We start from the raw sequence: 23,742 nt of genomic DNA, 5'->3' as shown, positions 1-23,742 counted from the left end.
AATCAAGTCAAAAACATTTCGCTTTGAATATTTAGAAAGTATTTAAAGTTAGAAATTCTCGCATCTATATATTACATTTTGAATGTCTATAGCTGATCTCAGAATCTTCGCTAGTGAAAATATTAAAATATTTCTTAAAATACTTTAAGACAGAGAGAGAACAACCAAATGAGCAGAACAAATTTAAGAGTATCAAAAAGGGTAACCTCCTAAAACTCTAGAACATATGGAAGTATATATAACAATAGAATGATTCTTTCAACAACTTTTTAAATACAACTTCGATTTTCAGGCACTCTTAACCTAAATTCATATTTGTGGGAAGATCAAATTCAAAAATAACACAGATTAGCTTTTACGTAAGGATAATTTTATCACTGTATGTCACAGTTACACTGTTTTTGAACCCCACATGCTACACTGTGAATTAGGTCTATGATGAGGGCACTGAATTATTATAACCTTTTGCATTTTTTCCTTGCTTTTGTTTCCCAAGAATATGCTTCTTCTGGGTTGAGGACATTACAAGCAGTGAGTCATTTTTACCAGAACATTGACAGTCACCTGAGTAGCACGACTTCTTTGTCCGAGGGGGTCGGAAACAACGTCGTTGCCCACGTCTGTTATTCTCACAACTATCTTGTACTGTGATTCAACTTCCCTGTCTAGTGAATCCAACAGCTTTATCATTCCTGACACAAAAATGAAAGGAGAATTTTATCCCAGGACCACTAAATATCTTCAATTTATGTTAAATTATAAACTGTGTAAATGAAATAATTACTATAATCAAAAATGGAAATGAACTAATACAAATCAACTTTCCCTATATATACTCACAGCATGTAATTCATCAGCAAAATATGGCAGATGTTAATTTCCACACCAATTTAGTCACCCGTTATACAGTCTTAGTTATGTTATGTAGAAGAAATATATGTGCATAGGCTTTCTGAAGATTCATTTGGCAAAGATCAAGCTTCAGTGCTTTTCTAGCAGTAACTAAGAATTTATGGATACAGCTAACAAATTAATGTGAATATTACATGGTTTAAGAGAAAGTTGTTTTTAAAGATATTCCAATAACCACAATTTCTTAATAAAATAAATTCCAAATAGTATATATGAGCTCATTTTATTTTTATTTTTTTATTATTATTTTTTTTAGATAAGGCAACCCTTGGTTGACCACACAGATTGTAAGGACCTTGTCAGCTTACAATCTCTTACTTTTTATTTTTTTATGCCTACAGCGCCTGGTCTTCCTAGGTGGTCCCCCATCCAAGTACTAACCAGCCCCGACCCTGCTTAGCTTTGGAGATCAGATGGGATCGGGCTTATTGAGGGTGGCATGGCTGTAGACAAGCTCATGATTTTTATTATCAATTGATATGAGAATTTTAACAGTACCTGTGTCTGGTTCAATGTAAAATTTGGGAGGTGATCCCAAGTTGCCTCCAACAATGATATATTTTATATTATTAAATGGCCAGTCTGCATCTGTAAATGTAATTTTTCCAACTAGTGTATCAACTGGACTGTTTTCAAATATATTGAAGGTAAGTACCGATGAGGTTCCAATTAGATTAAATTCTTTTATTCGACTCACCCTTATGATGATTGTAATAATTGCTATGGAGAAAAAAGTACATACAAATGTACCTGAGGTGATCCACCAACTGACATTGCTTTTAAATAGCTGCAATAACATTTTTACTTGGACTTCCTTTTTTAAAAAACAAATAAGTTAAGTTAATGCAATAATTCACATATTTTATTATAATAGATCATCAGAATATTAATATAATAAACTTCTAAGAACTAATTTTTTAAAATACTTATTATATAACTCAGGATATTTTAATATTTCAAGTTAACAATGTCTTACTTTATAGTACAGTACTTCCTTCATCAGACACTCTTACAAACAATGTATATTTAAAAATGCGTTCTTGCAAAAATAGCATTATCATAATCTAGATGTTTAGGTCCAGTCTGCAGATAAAAAATATTACATTGATTTTTTTTTTAAATTAAACATTTCTTTTACCATCTATCTGAATCTAAAACCAAGACTTTTGAAAACTTTGGTATAAAATAAGTGAAAATAATATTCTATAACAGTGCTGTTCAATAGGGATATATCCAAAAGTAATGTAAGCCACAAATGCAAGCTGCACATAAAATTTTAAATTTTCTAGTAGTGACATTAACATCTCATCAATAGCCTAAAGTAGAATAATCACATGATTATATCAATAGATGAAGAAAAAACATATAAAAAAATTCGACACCCATTTATGATAAAAACTGATGGTAAACTAAGATTAAAGGAGAACTTCCTCAACTTCAGAGAGGACATCTACAAAAAACTACAGCTAATATTGTACTTAATGGCAAGAAAGTTAAAGCTTTCCCACCAGGGCAAGGATGTCCCCTACACTACTCTTTTTCAACATCATACCAGAAGTTCTATTAGCCACATTTTTAAAAAGCAAAAAAAAAAAAAAAAAAAAAAAGAAAAATAATTTTAATAAAGTATTTTATTTAATCAAACATGTCCAAAATATTACCATTTTAACATGTAATCAGCACCAAAAATTATAGATGATGTTTAATTTGTTTGTTCATACTGATTCTCTAAAATCCATTGTTTATTTTATACTTTTAGCTTATCTCAATTCAGATAAGCCACATTTGAAGTGTTCAGAAGCACATGTAGCTCATGGTTTCCATACTGGGGAGCAAAGTTTTATAATATATAAACTGTAAGTCCATTGCAAAAACTTAGATAATATTACTGTATATTCTGGCATTCTGTAGTTATTACATTGTATAATGATAAAAGTATACTATTAGCAAAACTAGAATTACAATTTGATATTCATTTGTCCATACTGATTTATTTGCCATAGATTGTTCTTTTCCTATTCCAAGCATTCTCTTCTTAAATAGCTAATACATAAATATACTAACGTGTATTTAAGATGTGTAAAAAGCAGTTATCATGAATTTATTTGCATTTTTAAAAAATGAGTTAGGTATGAGTTAGTATTAACAGGAATAATCTCTCAGAAGCAAGCTTTAAACTGCAGGCTTTGAAATCATTCAAAAACAGAATTTGAGATCCACTCTGTGAGAGAGGTCAAAGCATCTCATATTTTTGCTCTTTCACTTTACTCCCGTGGGAAGGATTGCAGGGCAAACATGATGCATTCAGGATCTTTCATAATGTTAAATAAAAAGGGCAATGTTAAGATCTCTCCCTCACAGCTCATGCACGATCACACAACCCTCAGGGTAGCCAAAGCTAGAGTAGGTCTGAGGCCATCCAAGAGGAGTGGAAAGAATGTGATCGCATGCTGTTTCTGGTTTTTCTGAGGTCCTTTTTGTGCCTTGGCCACATTCACATTAATTATTTTCCTTAACAAACAGCCAACACCTATGAAGGAAGGGCGTTATGTGTGGCAACTATATGACAAGTTGGTGCAGAAAAGCATAGATGAATAGCATTGTTTTCTTAAAATTCTACCATGTACTAAGAGCTATAAAAATTAGAGATCTTAAATGAATTGTCAAATGGAAAAATAGGTTTTGTGTGAATAAAATAGAATATTAGGTGATCTCTAAAGCACTTTTTAATCTTATAATTCTGCAATCTATATTCTAAATGTAGATAAGGAGATGTGACACAAAGAACACTCATGGCACTGAACCAGATACCAGGTAAGTTAATAATTCACACCGGTAGTACTACTGTAAATTTACTGTATGCTTTCTCTATACTATTTACATTTAAACAATATGAAAAAATAGAAATGAATTGAGCTTTGAGAAGAAATACAACAATAAGAAAATAACCAGAGGAAACACAAACATACACAAAAATTATATATATGTCAGAGAAGACATCATCATAGTTCACTGTAGGGAAAAAACTGTGTGAATTGCTATTACAAATGAAAAAAATCAATTGAATTCCTACTTCATTTCAAATCACAAAATTAGGATATTTTCCAGAATATATAAATATATCATACAAATCAATAAGGAAGAAAAAGAATGAGTAAATACATATTTATGCTTTTTAGATAAAGGAAACACAAATATTTCATTTTTTACACAATAAGTGAATATATGAAAGAATGTGCAACTTCATCACTAATCGTGCAAGTACGATAAACTGTATAAGAGAACTAGATATCATGAAAAGAATATTGATCCAGAGCAATGCTCACACATTTCTAGTGAGAATGTAATGTCATGCAACAACTTTGGAAAACAACTTGGCACTACAGTCACTACACTACACTTAGGGACCAAGATTAACAAAACAACATGAGATTGAATCAGGCACAAGAGAAACTGACACAATAAGAGATGCTCAACATGGAATTTTGTTTTACAGAAAATATGTTTTTATCAGTAGAAAAGTATATACTAAAATAATGATAAAAATTATAGTAGAGTAGATCCATAAACTAGCATTTTCATTTATTATCATTATCAAGTATTATGTATTGTACATAATTGTATATGCTATACTTTTATACAACTGCCAATGCAGTAGGTTTGTTTACACTAGAATCACCACAAACACATGAGTAATTGCATTGCACTGTGCTGTTATAATGGCTATAGTATAACCACTGTCATATATAAGATCTGTCATTGACCTAAAAGTTATGAGGTTCATGATTCTATCTTACATATTTGATCATTTACAGACATCATGACAAGGTAGTTCTGCTCTTAAGTATAAACCCTAGAAGTGTTGCATGTAGGCACCAAGAGAAATACAAAAGAATGTTCATTACAATATTAAGCAAAATTTAAGAGAAAATCCAAATCTCTATCAATGAGAGAATGGTTATAATCACACAATGGAATATGAAGGCATATAATGGAATACTATAGCAACTAGGTAGGTGAGTAGACAAATGATAGAGGATAGATAGATAGATAGATAGATAGATAGATAGATAGATAGATAGAACTATAAATACCCCAAAACAATGACAAATACAAAATTCAGGATATTGGTTGCATGTGAAGGAAAAGAGGGGGTGATAAAGGATAGTAACACAGCTGTTAGTAATGTTCTAGTTTTGAAGAGAGATGATGGGTTCAAGGGTTCATTTTATTGCTACATGTCATAACTTGCAAATATGTTATCTTGTAAATATCAAATATTACATCATAAAATAGTAATTAAAAATATTTTAACTAATAAAATATATTAGGGTGATTTTTCAAATCAATGCTCATTAAAGAGAAATGACCTAATAAAATACATGGTTAACAATACTAATATAAAGCAATATTCATTTTTTATTATTTTATTAATAAGTTAAATATATATAAAATAGTTTGGATTTATTATATGCCAATTCATTGTTCAACATTAAAATTACATGGCTATCACAGGTACTCTGGTGAAGGTCACTCTTCAATTAATTAAGATAAATTCAGAGTTAATGATATCTACTAGTTTACTGGAGTTTTATTCATTATTTTAATGTAAACTTCCTGGTGCTTATACAAATCCCAGTTTTAAGTGACTGTTAAGGCTCTTCTTTTCTCTCCTTAGTATAATGCACATGCATTATACTATAGACATCTAAGAAGAAATCAATATTATTTTTAAAAAATTAATGTCTTAATAATGTCCTTCTGTGAGTTTAAAACTCAAATATTGCTGTAAAGCCAAATATGTGTTCTGTGTTCTCTTAATAAAGGCTTTATTCACTAAGCATTAAAATTGTGTCAGTTTCTTTTCTTCTACAAACTGGCTTCTTTTGCTTGGCTGCTGTAGCAAGATAAAGATGTTGCCATGTTCATAACCTGTTTTGAACTTAATTACTTTGTTCAAAACACTTAATTTTTTGAATAAAAATACTTAAATAGTATTTTTAAGAAAAATACTATTCTCATTCCAACAATATAATTTTTAAAAGAGCTTACATCATATATCAGTAAGTTTAAAGGAGGTCAATATTTATAATTTGCAGGAAAATTCAGACAAAAGTCATCATGGCGTACTCTGATTCAGTGATTTTGCTTCTGAGAAATTTGTGTGCATGTTTTATGGTTTTTTTTGTCAAAATCAGATCAAGTCTAATACAATAATTTGTTCTTGTTGTTATTTGTTCATAAATTATCTGTGCTTGTTTTATTTGTTGTGTTGTTATTGAAAGTTGATAAATAGGGAAGATTCAAAAAAATGTTACACAGTGCCATGATCTTCATATTCTTAATTTAAAATATTTTTGATATTTTATTATTTTCTATCATTATCAAGATAGAAATTAACACACATGTATATAGTTTTATGAAGATATGTTTTAACATTCTAGTTATATTAATAATAAATTGTAGTTGTAAAGAATTGTGGAAATGTGGTATTGATGCATTTGGGAGTAATATGTTAACTAGTTCCTGTCAATGTCTTATAAAACTATTTCACATTTTTATTTTATTCATTTATTACTCATTGATTTAGTCATTGATTAACATAAATCTAACAAGTATTAAATATATTCCTGGTATTAGTTTAACAACTTACTTTTTCTTTCCCTATCTGACTGGGGAGACAGAAATGTGATGAGCACTGTGGTGGAAGAGCTACAACATGCTGTGAGAATCCAAAGAGAAGCTCCTGACCCAGATTAGCAGGAGAAGAAATATCAGGGATGCCCTCCTAAAAGAAGTGATGTCTGAACAAAGTTATGAAGGCTATGCAAAAGCATGAGGGTAATTGGGCCACAAAATAGCCAGAGCTCATTTTCTAGCAATATGAACATTGTGAACAGTAGGACTAAAAGCCAGAGCTAAAAGATAGCACAGTGTTTCAATGTTGTGAAGGTGATTCTGTGTATCTCTGTCATAGAATGTGAGGCAGCGACTGGTAAGGGTGTTAGGGTTTTATATGAAATGCATCTTGGGGCTCGGGTAGGAATTCAATTGCAATTGGAAGTGTGTCGAATCAAAGCCAAAAAACTGCTTATTACAGATCTTTGTCTTACTTATCTAGGCCATGTCTGTCGTCTTAGCCAGTCAGTTAGTTAGATGAGCAAATTTTTTTTATCATAATAATATTCAGACATTAGCAACGAATCCTGGTTGAACACAATGCCTAACCCAAATAACCCTTCCTAATCTATTTAAAAATATTTGGCTAGAGCAACATGTAGCATAACTTTGTCTCAAAAATTACTAAAAATAAAATTTAGATTTACTGAATTGGTAGATATTTAAGCCATTGTATATTTCAAGATGCAGTGATAAAGTATTATATAAAATAGTTATTCTATTTTATATAATGTATTATATAAAATAGTTATTCTATTTTATATAATGTCCAATAGTTATTTAATATACTTATTAATGGCAATTACAGTAGTTTCAACACATTCCAAAGGAATAGGCAGTACTTTATCACAGAACCATTTGTTCTAGGAAATTTATAACCTTCCTAGTTCAGTTCCCAAGATAAAAATTGCATTCCAGCATTTATTTCAAACTAAGATATTTTGTTGGCAATTTAAGGTTCAGTTAAAAATACAGGAACAAATTCTGCCATCAGCTATTTGAACTACTGTAGTTCATTAAGAATTGTATTATAATAAATTTTTTTATCTAAGGTTAATCACAAGGCCATAGACAGAGAGCAACTTTAAAATACTTACTTTCAGTTCATTGTTCATGAGGATAAAGGTTTCATTTGCAAAAGCATCTGTAATCAAATGATAAGTAATATCGTTATTGGGAACAGTTCCATCCTTATCTGTACAAGTTAGAAAGACTAAAAGAGTTTCAACTGGGATGTTTTCAGGAAGTTTAATTCTGAAATGATTCAAATATGAGAAAAATGTGATGTAGCATCTTAATCTCGATTTATGCAGATGATAATATTTAATTTAAAATATGTTTTAAAATGTGCTCATATTTTAAATAACCACTTCTGCCAATATTAAATTAAAATGTTGGTGAAAAATTGTGAAAGATAAGAAATTGTTCGGCATTCTTGCTAATGCCTAGGGAAAATGAACTGATATTATGTTAGATTAATAAGCAGCAAATTTAGTAAGAAATACATGTATTATAATTGAAAAAGTGACAGTTTATACCTCAACTTCATATTTTTTTATCTATAAATCTTAGAGCTGAAAGTGATCTCAAATTAATTACACCATAGTTTTGCTTTTAGGCACATTTTAAAAATAAAGTGAAAACTAGAGAAGTTAAATGACAATTAAAAAGATATGGACTGAACCATAAAAGTTCCCAAATAGCCACAGCATTCCTGAGAAAGAATAATAAAGTTGGAGGTATCATGTTACCTGATATCAAACTATACTGCAAGCCTATTGTAATCAAAACAGCATGGTACTGTTGTAAAAACAGACATATAGATCAATGGAACAGAATAAAGAACCTAGAAATAAACCCACACTTATGTGGTCATTTAATATACGACAGACACATAGATCAATGGAACAGAATAAAGAACCCAGAAATAAACCCACACTTATGTGGTCATTTAATATATGACAAAGGAGGCAACACTATACAGTAGGGTAAAAACAGCCTATTCAATAAATGGTGTTGGGAAAACTAGACAGATACATGGAAAAAAAAAATGGACCACCTTCTTATACCATACATGACAAACAATAAACTCAGAATGGATTAAAGACTTAAATGCAAGATCTGAAACCATGCAACTTCTAGAAGAAAACATAGGCAGTAAATTGTCTGACATTGCTCTTAGAAACATTTTTTTTTTTTTCTAATATCTCTTCTTGGGCAAGAGAAACAAGAGAAAAAATAAACAAATGGGACTACTTTAAACTAAAAAGTTTTTGCATAGCAAAAGAAATCATCAACAAAATAAAAAGACAATGTATTGAATGAGAGAAGATATTTGCCCATGATACATCTGCTAAGAGGTTAATAGCCAAAATTTATAAAGAACTTACACAACTCAACACCAAAAATAAAAAATAAAAAAATACAATTAAAAATGTACAGAGGACTTGAATAGGCATTTCTCCAGATGGCCAACAGACATATGAAAAGCTGCTCAAGGTCACTAATCATTAGAGAAATGCAAATTAAAACCACAATTAGATATTACTTCACACCTATCAGAATGGCTATCATCAGTAAATCAAAAAACAGCAAGTGTTGGTAAGCATGTGTAGAAAAGGGAACTCTTGTGCACTGTTGATGAAATTGTAAATTAGTACAACCAGTATGGAAAACTGTTTGGAGGCTCTTCAAAAAATTAAAAATAGAACTACCTTATGACCCAGTAATTGCTCTTCTGGGTATTTACCCAAAGAAAACCAAAACACTAATTCTAAGAGATATATGTTCCCCTATGTTTACTGCTGCACTATTTACACTAGTCAAGGTATGGAAAGAACCTAAGTGACCATTGATAGATGATTGTATAGAGAAGTGGTAATACATATATACAATGGAATATTACTCAGCCATAAAAAATAAAATCTTAGCATTTGCAGTGACATGGATGGACCTAGAAGGTATTATGCTAAGTGAAATAAGTCAGACAAAGAAAGGCAAATACCATGTGACTTCACTTATATGTAGAATCTAAGGAACAAAATAAATGAACAAACAAAATAAAAACAGACTCATAGGTACAAAGAATAAACTGGAGATTGCCAGATGGGAGGGGGTTTGGGGGGCTGTGTGAAAATGGTGAAAGGATTAAGTATAAATGGGTAGTTACAAAACAGTCGCAGCAATGTGAGGTACAGTTTAGGGAATATAGTCGATAATATTGTAATAGCTATGTACAGTGCTAGGTGAGTACTAGACTAATCAGGGGGATAACTTCATAAGTTATATAAATGTCTAACCACTATGCTGTACATCTAAAACTAATATAATATTGAATGTAAACTCTAATTGAAAAATTAAAATTAAAAAATACAGGCTGGAAAAAAGAATAAATTCTTGACCTCTTGCCTCCCTGTGAGTATAATTTTCTTTGTTGTTTTTTCTGGAGGGGGAGGGGTGTATTTAAAACTATGTTGTTGATGGAAGTTTCTTAAATTAATATTAGACTGGAACTAAAAGATTAATCTCCAAGCATAGCTCAAGTTACAGTTGTCCTACTATTGACTATTTAATCTAATTAACAGTTAGCAGGGACTTAATTTTTACCAATATTCATTTTCTTCTCTATATATCTCAGTGTCTCTATAACTTTCACAGTTGGTTAATGGAGTAGGGGGAGAGGTATGTTGGCAAATAAAATGTAAGTAGAGAGGCTGTATCAGTTTATGCAAGGTGATTAAATATTTGGGGTACTTTCCACATGCTTTTGCTCTCTCTGATTTCTACATGTGATTGAAAGCAAAAGGCAACAACATGTTAAAGTCAGAGGATCCAATAAACCAAGACTCCTCAGTCACAATATAGAGGAGTATCACTTAGTAGAGCTCACCAACCTTCATTGCTCTTTGAATAAGGGACAGAGAAATGCTTGAGTTTAGATATTCATATTTTTAAAATTTTTAATTATTGTTATAGCAACTAGTGTTAAGTTTTCTGAACAATAAAGTTATAATTGCAATTATTTTTTTGTTTTAAAACAATATTTCTAATTTTAAGTCCTTAAAATACCTTAGGTTTGAAAAATTAGTGGAATAAAAGCTGAATTGTCTAATTTGTTATCTAAAAGAATGTTCTAGAAACTAAACTTCTAATATTCCTCCAATAAGAATCTGTAGACTATTAGCTGGAATAAAAAGTGAGAGTTAATGACAATTGGAGTGGCTAGAGTGTTACTGTTTATTATTTCTACCTCTTGGGTTTTTCTAGTAAAAGATATCTTTGGCAAACGTTTACAAACTAAAAGTCGGTTTTTGAAGTACAACAGAGCAATGGCAGTGTTTCTATGTGTGGATTTTGAACTATGTTTTGTAACTACAAAGTGATCAAATACATGCCTGCAATAATATTCGTAAAATATTGTTTCAAGTGAGAGTTAAGTTCTTCAAGAGCAGACCACCAAAACCCTTGTATAACATTGTATAAGACATCTGCTATGTAAGTGAAAATTCTGATTAAGCTGGAGTTGTCACTGCTGACAGGACTATCAAACTTCTATTCTATATAGTTGATTTTAGCTACATCTAGATTGTCTTCTGTTGCTTGATGATATAAAGCACACATTTCTATGGTTTTCTTCAGGAAGAAATTATTACATACATTGTTGGAATGAGATATATAACCAGAGTACCAAAGAAGCGTTTGTTAAAGAATACTCCTAGACCAGCTTAAAATTTTTAGAGTAATCGGGTGGTCTGTAGAGAAAAATATACTAAAGTTTAGGAAATTTAGGTTTCAGGATCTAGTTCACTACTGACAACTGTGAAAATTTTTAAGTAAATGAAATCTCACAGATTTGACACTCTAGTTTTGTAATATTAATAACATATCATGACTGCATTTTTAAATCTCTAAGTAATTAAAAGCTACGCCAAGGAAAAGTTTGCATATGGCTTTGAAGCTAAGTTAATGTCAATAAAATTTCTAAAAAAATGAATGATAACTTTGCTATATTTACAATCATATGTATTCACACACACACACACACACACACACACACACACACACACACACACACATATATTTAAATAATGTGATAGCTGTTCTACCTCTCTGAAAGCAAGAGGCTAAACAAAAATCATCCTTTAGGGGCTTTTTCAACTTTCATTTTTATAATTTTTTGAGACAAAATAAAGCAGATCCAATTGTATCAGGGAAGAAAAACGGAAAGCTGCAAATTATTTAAAAGTATAGTAAGGAAGGAGTATGTAGAGGCTTACTCTTCATTCCAGAAATGGTATGTTGGTTGCCCATTTATTTGTCTTTTTTTCTATGTGAAAATCTAAAGAACAAATTTGCTTTGAAACTAACATGTAAATATCCTGAGTGCATTGCGGTGGATTGTCTTTAACATCTTGTAGAATCACTGTGAGTGTTCCGGTTGTGGAATGCACTCATTCATTGCCATAAGCTCTAACATATAACAGCCGAGAATGTGGGGTGACTGCATCTTCATAATCCAAAGGATAGGCAGTTGTGACCTCTCCTGAATCTAAAAGGTAGACAAGTGCAAATTTGTTCAATATTCACAAGATGAATACATTATGAATTAAAATAATGACAAGGATAAAATAGTGTTAGAGGTAAATTATAAGACAAATCACAGTTGCTGGCCTGATGAAGCTCATAAACCTGTCATCATCAAGGATCTGTGGAGAATGGTTACTAACAAGGAGAATAAATTCTCCTAAACTATATAGATCAGAAAATATTTCATAGAAGGGTCATGGTAGGTGGGGAGAAGGGGTGCACAGTGAAGCCTAAGATGAGTGTTGAAAAATGAGCATAGGAAATCAAGGCAGAGAAGACTGTAGTAAAGTGGGGGTTGCAAGGAGGCAGTTATGGCAAAGGGAAGCCAAAGGAAGGGATGAAATAGGACAGATACTTCAGGCAGGTGTAACAGCACTTGGAAGGGAAAAAATATATACGAGCACAGAGCATTTTGAGAAAAGTAAATTGCATTATTGAAGACTGGGTGAGAGATGTTGATTACAACAGTGATGGAAAGAAAGGATTTTAGTTCATATTTAGAAGGTAGAATTCATAAACATATATTCTGGTTGGTTGAACATGTATCTGGGTTGAGGCAACAAAAATGGAATGAAGGCAATGAGAGAAATTCTTAATAGCTTTACTATATTATTCCATTCACTTCTAAAATTATATTATTTTAAAGATATAGTTTATTACAATGGAAAAATCAATTATATACTCCTATTATGATGGGGTTATACTTTCCTGAAAAAAACAATTTTTATTTTAAAAATTTACATATATAAATTCAAGAGAATAATATAATAAACCCCCATACACACATCACTAGCTTAAGTGATTAAAATATTTGGCCAATTTGGTTTCATTTATAACTTTACAGACTTTATCCCCTACCTGAATTATTTTGAAGAAACCTAAATAACATGTTTATTTGTAAGTATTTTCTCATCTATTCTTAAAAGCAAAGGACTCTTCTTTTAAAATATAATAATGATATAATTACATACCTAAAAACATTATATTAATTCCTTTGCATTGTCATATATTCAGTAATATTCAAATTCCTTGGATTGTCTTAAAAAGTCTTGTTGCTTTTCAGATCATCATCTAAGTCCATATTTTATACTTGGTTAATACCTCTTAACCTTCTTTAATCTATAAGGTTCTCCAAAATATTTTAAATTTTGTTACATATATTTGTGTTTTTTCTTGATCAATTAAATGGTAACACTAGTATACTTTTCTCTACTTCTTCCCCAGCCCTGATACACCTTGGAGATCATTACTTAGTAATATGGAGAGATATTTCATTTATTTTTCTAGGGACATATTATTCTGTTGCAAAGATGCATCATGGTTTATATAACCAGTACCCTGGATATCATTATCTGGATATGGATATTTTCAATCTTACCATTAAATAATGTTGCAATGAATACCATGGCATATGACTTTTTACATTTTTTTGCCAGTGTATTTGAGATATGTTCTAAAGATGGGGTTAGAGTCAAAATGTAAATTCTTTTGTGATTTTTCTATATTCTTCCAAATTTTTCTTGATGAAGGTCGTAGTTCTTTTCATTCTCACCAGCGGTATATGAAGTCTGTTTTCCTATAGCCTCACCAACAGAAGATATTGTTAAACATGAATTTTTGTTAATATGATAAGTTAGCAGCAGCCTTTGTAGTTACATTTTATTTGCCAATACACCCTCCTCTCCCCTCTCCCAGATAGCCGCTCCCACTTTCTCTGCCGCAATTTCTTGTGCTCATTTAGGTTTCACTGTGCATGCCTCGCTCCCACCTACTACGACCCTTCTATGAAATATTTTCTGATCTATGCAGCTTAATGTACATTAAAGTATTTGGATATGATGGACCTCAGATCAAGAACTTATTCTCCAGTGGTTCAGAAAAAAATATTTGCATCTTTTTATATGGTCGAAAGTCATTTACAATTCCTCTAAACTGTTGATTCTTATTTTTAGTCCTTTTTTATATAAGATTGTTACTTTTATTTCTTCTAATATGCAGATATTTTCCCAATTTCTCATTTGTATTTTTACTTTGCTTAGGGTGACTTGTTTGTCTGCCATAAAGTTGTTGTTGTTGTTGTTGTTGTTGTTGTGATGATGATGATGATGATGGTGATGGTGATGATATAATGATTAATTAACATTCATCAATTTATAAATATGTGATTTCTGAATTGTTGTAGTTATAAAAGCTTTTCCTACTCCCAGGTTTATAAATAAATTAATTCACATTTTCTTCTATTATGTGTATGGTTGCATTTAAAAAAATTATTAAATCTATTTTTTTTTTTGGTATACAGTATAAAAATGTTTTATTTTTCCTAACACTATCCAGTTAATATATCATTTGTTAAAATGTCAATCTTTTCTGCACTTTTACTGAATACTGGATTCACATGATCATTTGGGACTTTTATTAAGATTTTATATTCTGTTCAATATGTTTATCTGTATAATCATTTGTCAGTATCACACTATTTGCAATTCAGAAGCATTATAATATGTTTTAATGTCTACAAGCATCAGCTTCTCATTCCTCTTCTGTTCCATTATTTTTCTAATATAAATGCTTTTTGCTTCTCTAGCTCTAGGCAGGGGTAAGATTCTAATAGGGGGCTATATGCAAAGAAAAAATAAAAACAATAACAAAAATCAATAAAAATAAAAACTAATTATATTTTAATTGAATTGCTTAATAAATAACTTTATTTTATCTATATTTACAGAGCATGCAGGCTTTATGTATAATAAACATTCTCCTTTATAAACATATTTATTTTTGGTTGTATAAATAAATATATATTTACTTCTCACCATTATTTCTTATGCTGATATTTCTCCAGTTACTTTGGTTGTCTAGAGAGTATTCTCTAGTGAATTCTTCAGAAAGAACTCATAGGAACAATATAATCTGAGTGCTTTCATGTTCCTAAGAATATATCCGCTTTCTTTATCAATAGGTCATTTTCTTGTGTAACATAAATTTCTTAAGTCACATTTTATGTCTTTGAATTTCCTAATATGTTACTCCATTAACATGTGGCAAAACTGTTATAGAAAAGTCTGTTTACAATTTGATGATCACTTTAACTCATAAATGAGTTAAACTTTGTGCCAAGGGGCTCATTTTTTTCTCTTTTGGTAATATATAATAGTTTACTAGAATATATATTAGATTTAGCCATTCAATATTGGTTTTCCAGAATCCTAGTTTGCCTTTTTTTAATATGTAGCCTCAAATCTTCTACATTGGGATCATTTTCTTAGGTGATGCTTTTCAGTATTTATGTTCCACTGCTTTTGTTTACTTATTCAGAATTTTTTAGAATATGATTTAAGATATTGTCTTTTCTCTGCATACCTTCTATATCTATCATATTTTTGTTCTTTACTTATTTCTATTTTTTAGTCTTTATAATTATTAAATGTTTTACATAATTCAAATATGTGGGAAATATTTTTCCTGAACCATCTTGAGAATAAATTCCTGACTTGATGTCCATCCTCTCCAAACACTTTAATGTATATTTTCTGCGTATTCTCCAACAATAGCACAATAAAACAAAACAAAACAAAAAAATGCAGAAGTTGATATCAATATATCTAATACTGAAAGCTTCTTTCAATTTTACCAGTTGTCTCAATAATATTTTTATAGCAAAAGATTGTAATATCTCCTTAGTCTCCTTCAATCTGGAAAATCCTTCAACCTTCCCTTTTTTATAACCATTTTGAAGATTAAATGCTGGTGATAATTTTGGAGAATTTTCCTACAATCAGATATGCCCAGTGTCTGCCCAATGTCTGCTTATATAGTTTTGGGTTAAATATCACAACAGTTATTCTGTGTTCTTATTGCATGCTATCAATTTGTCTTGTTACTGATTATGTCTACTTTAATTTATTGACTAAGATAGTATCTGACAATTTCTCCTCTTCAAAGTGCAATTTTATCCTTTGTAATTAATAAATATTTTGTGGCGATGTATTTTGAAAATATGTAAACATCTTGTTCCTCATTGACTGATAATTTATGGATGTATTTATATCTCTATAGACTCATGCTGTCCCTTTTTATATAATGGCTTATGATATACAACTATCGATTTTCATTTTAATATTCAAATTACTCTTGAATTGGCTAGAGGGAGCTAATTCAGGCTGATTTCTTTGTCTTTGTAATATAACCTCATCAATCTTTGAACATTTTCTTGCTTTCTGTCACAAGATATTTCAAGTTTATCTTGTATTTTAACTCCTGTTACCTCAAAAAGATCCATTTCTTGAAGGAGCTTTTACAGGGTAAAATGGTATTTAAAAATCGATATATGGGTACTAGGTGTGCTTATTGCCATTCCTGTGTCATCTTCCAGGCATCTTCTAGACTGTAGATATAACTACTGAAATTCTTGTGTGTGTATGTGTGTGTGTGTACACATACAATTACACCAATATTTATTTGTGTACATACAAATACACATACACACACAAGAATTTATTTGTGTACATACAAATACACATACACACACATTGTCCTGTACACATACATATAATCAAAAACTTATGTTTAACACCCTCAATTTTAATTCGTCCTTATATCATTTACTCCAGTTTTTTCATCTTCTATATTTGTAATTTGCATGTCTGAGAGGAGAAACTAGCATTCATTTATCTTTAAAATAGCTATGAATCCCCCTATATATAGTCAATCTATCTCTGCTGCCACTCCCTTCTCCTCACTACTGGCTTGGATATCTTTCTCTCTTTACTTAAGCTCTGACTAACCATAGTTCCTTTCCTTTGCTCACCCAACAGGTCACCTCTCTCAGATTCTACTGCTTAAATGGGATTCTTTCTGCTGATTTAGATAGTGTGTGTTTAATCCTTCTCTTTTCATGTGTGAAAATGCATATCACCTCTTAAAAAGAGGAGAAATGTTTCTCCTCTCCGAATGCTTTATGCCTAGGTTATTAGAGACAAGGGCTTCTAACTTTTGATCATATAGAATGTATTAGGGTTACAAGTATCGTAATGAAGCAAACTGAATTTAAGTACAGGTTCTGCCATGCAAATTAGCGGCATAAGCTTGGGTAAATTAAGATTCCTCTCTAGACATCATATGTTAGATGAGAATTAGGATAATAAAAACCAAAGGAGTTATTATGTATAAAAAAGTACTTATGAGAAAGTATGATGTAGAATAAATATTCAGTTTATGTGATTAGCATTATGGTTTTCATGGGAAAATCCATTTCTCACAGAAGAACCATGCAATAACATCCCAGGGAACCCTGCTGTGTGTCTGCATTGTTTAGGAGTCCCCTGGAGCAGATAGATTGTACAGACTATTTCCATACTTCTGAGTATGAAGGAATGATCACTTTTTACCTCATATAAAATCTGTTAAATATGCTGCTAAATATTTTAAAGATTTTTTTATCCTAGTAGAATGATAATCAGGCTTATTTTTAACTAATGAAAAATCACACTTTATATTATACTTTATGAAATAATCAATAATAAAAAATTATCATACCTTCATTTATTGAAAATTCTTTTTGTGTACTTATAAATTCATAATGTACCAAATCCCCAATGTCTCTATCAGTTGCTGTCAACTTGAGAAGCTTTGTTCCAACAGGCAGATTTTCATAAATATTTATAGGTGCATCTGGAATGTATCTATGGGACAAAAGCGATTTTTTTTTTTATAACAGTGTAAACAAATGTCTCTTTTCATCTATGTCACACAACAAACATTTTAAATTTTATATGATACATATTTTGTAACAGTTCAAGCTCCAGCCTTAAAAAATTTCTTTGCAAAGTACTATTTATGTATTAGAGAATGTTTATATATTATAACATGAAGTTAAAATTTTCTTCCTACTTGCACCCTTTCTTTAGTCCTCTACTGACTGGTAAACTACACTTTAATCCAGATAACAAAATACTACAAACATTTTTATTTCACATATGTTTGAAAATAATTCTATATCAGTAAATACTTATTGCCCAAATTCTTTCTAATGGCTACATTGATTTTTCAATATGACTGTATCAATGTGTACCATCTACAATATTTTACTTAAAAAAAAAACAGCAGGAAAATAGAAAATTTTTAATTACCCCATCAAAGAAAGGACACTCCTCTGTAGTTTTAAGTGCAAAATATAAATGGGATTGACTTGCACTGTGTTATAGAGCTATTAGAAGTTTGCTTCTAGGTTTCTTTGAATATTTGTAAGAATATTTGCAATGGAAATAATAGCAAAATGCTGATATTTATTCCATTATAAAAATTTTAGTGGTTAAGTCTTATAATTTAAATATTTAGATTACTTATTGCTTACCTAAGAACAGGACTCTCATCATTAACATTTATGATGTTTATAGTGATGGTGCCAACGCATGACTCCAGAGACAGGCTCCCTCTATTTCTTGCAGTAATCGCTATCTGGAAATGCTAAAATAAATAAGAGAAGACAGAATATTTTTTGAGTGCATAAAATATGCAATTTCTCTTTACATTAAAAAAAAAGCTTTAATATCAGGTAGTGTGATACCTCCGATGTTGCTCTTCTTTCTCAAGATAGCCATGGCTATTTGGGGTCTTTTATAGTTCCATATAAATTTTAAGATTATTTATTCTAGCTCTCTGAAAAATGCCATTGGTATTTTGATGGGATTGCATTGAATCTATAGATTGCTTTGGGTACTATGGCTATTTTAATGATGTTGATAATGTCTAACTAATGCACTGTATACTTGAAATTAATTAAAATAAATTAATTTTTTTAAAAAGCTTTAAAAATAAAATTAAAAAACACTTTAAAAAGTTTCAAGGATAAGAATGTAGATCCATTCCCAAAACATCTTAAGGTCATTTTTTGAAAGAAATATATTTTGTACTCTCATACAGATTTCTGTGACTAATGCTACCTACCAATCTTTATGAAACTTTGACCATATTTTTAAAAATTAGTTTTGATACACTACATTTAAGGCAATATAGCCCATTTAAATTTGTTGAAATGCCAAACTAAAATAGTAACTTAAGTTTCACTGGTTAAGAGAAAAAAAATTATGTAAAGCAAAACAATTCTCTTAGTTTTGGAAAAATTTTGAAAAATCATACATATTTTAGAAACCTCAAAAAAAGTTGTAAAATTTTATTTAAAAAATTGATATTCCAATGTACAAATAAATAAGAAACATCATCTAATAAGATTATAGCTAATACATTTGATGAAGTCAAATAATGATTTTAATTTTGTTTTATTAAATTTAATTCTGCACTTAGTACGTAATATATATAAACAAAAATATTTTGAAGTGCTTTTAATTCTATGAAATTTTATCTATTGAGTCTTCTATTTTAAGAATATTTCTAATAATGAGTAGGAATCAAAAATTACAAGGAATATTTACTTTAAATGTAGCTCAAGTAAAAATGTATTATCACCAAAGTAAATTTTTATTAAGGAAAAATGTATAAACTGCTTAAAAGGCAAGGGAAAAGCGTGACTTAAAGTGAAAAGTTTATCCTCGAATATGTCAATTTACTCCTTCTTTGACAGTGTTGTAAAAAAAAAAATGAAGCTCCCTATGGCAATACAGCTGTTCTGAGCTAACAATTTATTCATATTTTCATTCATTCTCAGTATATCCATTAAGTACCATACACTGATATTTAAAACAATCAACATGCAGTTTTTATATAACCTAAACAGATAAGTTATGACAGCAGAGCATAAAAGCATTAGGGAAGATAGTAACAGCCTCTCAGAAGAGATGACAAGCCAACAGTGGCAAGATGGAATAGTGGTGAACAATTCATACCAAAGTTAAGCTTTGTGCTGGAATCAAGATTTATCCATTTACCGCTGGATATTGGGTAAGTTATGTATTTGGATTTAGTGTCTTCATCTGTAAAATGGAGATGATAATGGTATCTATTTTACAGGGTTTTCATAAGCATTAAGTAAGCTATTATTTGTACCTTACTGGTACCAAAGACATACTTAACATAATGTAAGTGCTTTGTTTCTTTAGAAAAAAAAGTAGGATAAGATTAAATGTGTAGATGTCTTAGAAATCAGTATTGCCAACACAGTACTTGGCATACAACAGATATTGAATAAAATGTTTTTGAACCAATGAATCTATAATGTTACTCTGTATTTTAACGAAACACATAAACTCTTGAAATTGGTAGAGTTCATGCTTTTATTCAAGAAATATTTCTTGAGCACTAACTGTATGATGCACTGTGTAGTCCACTAGAGACAAGAACTAAATTATAAATAACATTAACATGGAGAAAATTACGTTCTAATAGGAAAAAGACTGACATGAAAACCAAAGGCGGGTAAAATTTTATCAAATGAAGGTTTGCTTTTATATCAGAATAAAATGATTTGCTATAATCCTTCTAGAATATAATTGAAATAAAATAGGGGGGAGAGAGAGAGAGGGAAAGAGAAGTAGGGAGAGAAGGTGAGAGGGAGGGAAAGCTCATTTGCTCCAAGAATAGTGAGCTATGAAATTAACATATAAAATTTCCTGAGGCCAGTGATGTCCTAGGGACACCTGGCAAAGTCAAAAAGTAAACCCCTTTGGAGATACAATTGCTCTACACTGCCCAAATATGTAAACATGAAAAGATCTTTTAAAGATGGTCTTACGTATAGGGGGAAAAAAATGAGTGAATAAGCCACCTTGAGTTTAGTCAGCAAAGTCAGGAGGGAACAATCAGGATTAGAATCCCAAAGTTAAATTGACATATTAGCAAATTAACTATAACAATCTGTACTGAAAACTACCTTATATGGGGTAAGTTATATGCCACAAACACATGGATGGTATAATAATAGAAAATATATTAAAGTAACTCAAAACTTTAATAGATTAAAAAAACTAATTTTCTAAGCAGATGGAGAAAAATGTTATAAAATTCAACATTAAATTCCTGATAAAAACTCTTAACAAACTAGGAAAGAAAGAAACTTTGATTACTTAATAAAGATTGTCTACCCAAACCCTACAACAAATACCATTCTCATTGGAAACATTTAAACAATAACTTTTAAATTCATGACAAGACAAGGATGCCTCCTATTAGTCCTTATAACTGAACACTGTTCTGGAAATTCTCATCATAAAAATAAGGCATATAATATGAATAAACAGTCACAAGAATTAGAGTGAAAGAAACACCTGTCATTTTCACAAGTTTTTATGAATGTTACCATATAGAAAATGAAAGCCTATCTTGAAATTATTAGAATCAATATAAAGAGTTAGCAAAGTTGCTGTTTTCAAGATCAAGATATAAAAAATTAATAGTTTCCTCTATAACCCTGAAGAACAATTTGGAATTGAATATTTAGCAGCAAAATTTATGATGTCTAAGAATGTCATATATATACTGTGTAAAAATACAACATTGTATGTAGAAAAATACATAATGTTATTGAAAGATTTAATAAAGTACTGAATGAACAAATCCTCTGGGTTTATGGATGATAAAGCTGCTAATTCTCTTCGAATTCATAAATTCAGTGCAATTTAAAAATATATCAGTGAAGCATTCTTCATAAAGTTAATCCTAAATGTTATATAAAAGAGAAAAGAAACAAAAAGAACAAGTTCATTTTGTTTAGGAGTGGATAGAAAACCTCAAAGTTGATAACATGAGAGATGATCCTATAAATATCAAAGTGAAACGTAATATTATAAACCATGGGTTCCCAACTCTTGGGCCGCGGACTGGTACCAGTCAGTGGCTTGTTAGGAACTGGGCTGCACAGCAGGAGGCGAGTGGTGTGCAAGCAAGCAACATTTTATCTGTGTTTACAGCCACTCTCCAGCACTAGCATCACAGCCTCAGCTTCACCTCAGATCATCAGGCATTAGATTTTCATAGGAGCACTTGTCCCTGGTGCCAAAAAGATTGGGAACTACTGTTATAAACCATTTGCCAATTTTCTTGGAGTAAAAGTTGTTGCTTTTTCTTTTTTCTCTAACTCACACAGTGAAAAAATTCTTGGTCAAAATACTTGTAATATTTAAAGGCTTGCTCTAAGGCAAGATGATGTTAAAAATAGTAATAATCATAATCATAATCAAAATCATAATCATAATAATAATATTTGATAAGTTTGCTACTGGAAATATCAGGAATGAATGTTTAAAGAAAGTGGAGAACATTTGAAATTTAAGTGTTCCCATTTCTCAGAATAATTTGGTAGGGAAGGTGATTTATTATGGTTCTCCATCCCATTTATACCTTTCTCTTCTTCCCAAATTTTGCAGATTTAAAATTTGACCAGAACATTGGGGCAGAAAAAAAATTTAGGCCAGATCTCTACAGTCAAGTAACTAAGGACAGAGGCAATTCTACAGATAATTTACGACTATAAAAACTTTAATTTTATTTAATTACCCAGAACACTACTTCAGTTCTATGCTTTTAAATATGGAAACAACCCCCTCTCCAACTTTTATACAAACCTTCTTCAGAAGCAAACACAAAAACTGAAATAATACTTGAATTAAATCTAATAGAAAAAGTAAAAATGAATCAAATAAGCTTCTAAATTTACTTTCTTAAATTGAATTTCTGCTTGATCAATGGGAATATGAAAATGAAAAACATAAATTTGGCATTTTTATTTTAGTTTTTAAAAAATTCTTATTAAAAAGTATTTTTATTGAAGAATATTTAAAGATATTTATTATTTTAATGTTAAAATTTATATTTAGTCTCACCTTAGGATTTGTTTCATAGTCTAAAAGAGATTCTGTGGTTTTAGAAATGACACCATTATGCGAATCCAAAGCAAAGTAGTCAGTGGCATTAACTCAAGAATTTAATACTAAAAACTTTAAAACTCACACACAATGGTTAATCCATTATTGAAAAAAAGGCATGGATTTTGAACTGGAAGTTTCGATAGAATTATATGGCAAGACTTAACTCAACAAGATTAATTTTATCAAGTCAATACCAATAACATAAAAGCTAAACTTAGTTCCAAATTTCAATAGCAATCTGAAAATTTTTTCACGTTTTAGTTGTGTTTTTTCCAAAGATTTTTATACTTAAATATTAGAACATTTTTGGTAAATAGCTATCACTGGATTTATAATTAGTTTATTTTCTACTGTTGCATTTATAGATTTTTCTAATATATAAAAAAGTCATTTCCTCTTGTATACTCAAGAAGTGCATCTAAATGAGGCACATGAACTGCATTACTTGGAGGAAGTCATTATATCTCATCTCTGTATTGATTTTATGTATGACATAATAAAATATTGCTTTAGACAACGATATTGTTATGAGTATCAGCATGATTCTCTCTATTGTTATTACCCATGCTTATAACTGGGCTCAATTTTAAGATAAATATTAAAGATTTTGAGAAGGATTTAGTAAAAACATTATAATTTTTTATAATTTACATTTAGTTTCTGACTCAAAGAAAATAATAGATCCTGGGAAACATGATATCTAATGCCATTTCCAAAAAGACATGGCAGCCATTTTGATAGGCGTATT

General features: G+C 30.2%; 1 long non-coding RNA gene and 1 pseudogene across 1 annotated transcript in view; both read right to left on the bottom strand.

Annotated features, from left to right (window-relative positions):
- Window positions 1–623: 623 nt before the first annotated feature.
- LOC120591646 (uncharacterized) overlaps window positions 624–23,742 on the bottom strand; it is a 37,278-nt gene continuing 14,159 nt past the window's right edge. The window contains exons 2-5 of the long non-coding RNA XR_005649941.1: window positions 18,530–18,642; window positions 17,713–17,858; window positions 7,689–7,735; window positions 624–692 (exon numbers count right to left, since the gene is read on the bottom strand). This is a non-coding gene — a long non-coding RNA (uncharacterized LOC120591646). The remainder of the gene's footprint in view (window positions 693–7,688; window positions 7,736–17,712; window positions 17,859–18,529; window positions 18,643–23,742) is intronic.
- LOC120591890 (uncharacterized) lies at window positions 1,245–1,363 on the bottom strand (annotated as a pseudogene).

Source organism: Pteropus medius, unplaced genomic scaffold, assembly GCF_902729225.1.
Source record: "Pteropus medius unplaced genomic scaffold, Ma_sr-lr_union100, whole genome shotgun sequence".
NCBI lineage: Eukaryota > Metazoa > Chordata > Mammalia > Chiroptera > Pteropodidae > Pteropus > Pteropus medius.
The sequence above is the reverse complement of the archived record's forward strand: the minus strand, read 5'-3'. Positions and strand labels throughout refer to the sequence as shown.